This window comes from Limulus polyphemus, unplaced genomic scaffold (assembly GCF_000517525.1).
Source record: "Limulus polyphemus unplaced genomic scaffold, Limulus_polyphemus-2.1.2 Scaffold1791, whole genome shotgun sequence".
NCBI classification, from domain to species: Eukaryota; Metazoa; Arthropoda; class Merostomata; order Xiphosura; family Limulidae; genus Limulus; species Limulus polyphemus.
The window spans coordinates 221,438-222,715 of record NW_013667401.1 but is presented as its reverse complement, the minus strand read 5'-3'; the positions used below and the strand labels follow the sequence as shown (position 1 = coordinate 222,715).

The 1,278-nt window shown below is 32.3% G+C and overlaps 1 protein-coding gene across 1 annotated transcript in view; it reads right to left on the bottom strand.

Moving 5' to 3' along the window:
- LOC106464944 (clotting factor B-like) overlaps positions 1-491 on the bottom strand; it is an 18,745-nt gene extending 18,254 nt beyond the window's left edge. Inside the window, exon 1 of the mRNA XM_013925117.2 lies at positions 321-491. The gene's annotated coding sequence lies outside the window, so the exon portion shown is untranslated. The remainder of the gene's footprint in view (positions 1-320) is intronic.
- Positions 492-1,278: the final 787 nt, after the last annotated feature.

Genomic DNA, 1,278 nt, shown 5'->3' with positions numbered 1-1,278 from the left:
ATTTAATTCTATATCTCTATCAAGCACTTTAATTATACTTACAATAAATATTTAATTCTATATCTCTATCAAGCACTTTAATTATACTTACAATAAACATATAATTCTATATCTTTTTTAACCACTCTGTTTATACTTACAATAAATATTTAATTTTATGTACGTATCAAATGCATCTTTTGTAGGTATAATAAACCTTTTGGATTACGTAGACGATAATCCACACACTAAATCCACGAATGATAAAAATTTTAATTTTATGTACATCAAACAGATTTCTTCTATATTCTTTACTAATTATGTGTACCAAACTAACTTACTTGTTGTCCTGACGTGAGGTATCGATGAAACAGACCGAATCTTCTGTCTTTACTCTAGCTACCTATCTCGTTATACTTTATTCCAGTGACGAGAGAAGGAAGTAACGCTGTTTATTGGCGTACCTACAGGTGGTAATTTGTGAAGTACTGCGAAACGTCAAATAACTTTTACAGTCGATCTAATCATCGCTCTTTACCTGTCACGTGAAACTTTCAACATCTAAGGTCATCTGTAAAAGAAGTGCTGTAATTTCTTGAAACAAGTTGCAAACATAAAAGAAAAATATAAATTCTGAAACTAGACTTGAGCTATCCATCTAAAGCTGTACTAGGAAAAACCCATTAGTCTACTGGGACTTATCACTCAACTGGGACATACCATAACTTACATTTCATTGGAAATCTGTTAATTAACTAAAAAACAAGTCTTTCTTCATTCCACTCGCCACCTCTGTGGTGTAACCCTCTAATACACGTTTAAAATGAAGCGGAATGTAGTACACCCGATATAGATACATATAACACAAACACTTAAAGGTGTTATTGTACGCTAATAATATAACGATAGAAAGAAAAGCGATTATAATTAATGGGTAAGTTGTGTGATGCTACATCATAACAATACTGACTAGAGGTAAACTGATTGTAATTGGTGGTGAAGTTGTGTGATGCTACATCACAACAATACTGACTAAAGATTACCACCACACCTAACATGGGTTATTGTAGTGGTTGATAGTCACTAATCGAGTGGTTACTACATGTCAGGGTTTTATGTATAAGTGGGCTAAGGATTCTTTTACAGTAGGTGTCTGTGACTTGTTGGCGATAAATTCCACAATAAACGGACAGCACACACTCCACTTGTTTTAAAATAATATATTCAAAACAAGTTAAGCGTATATACAAAAATGCTTTACATTATGGAAATCACAGTTGTATCTTAAACTCTAAATAA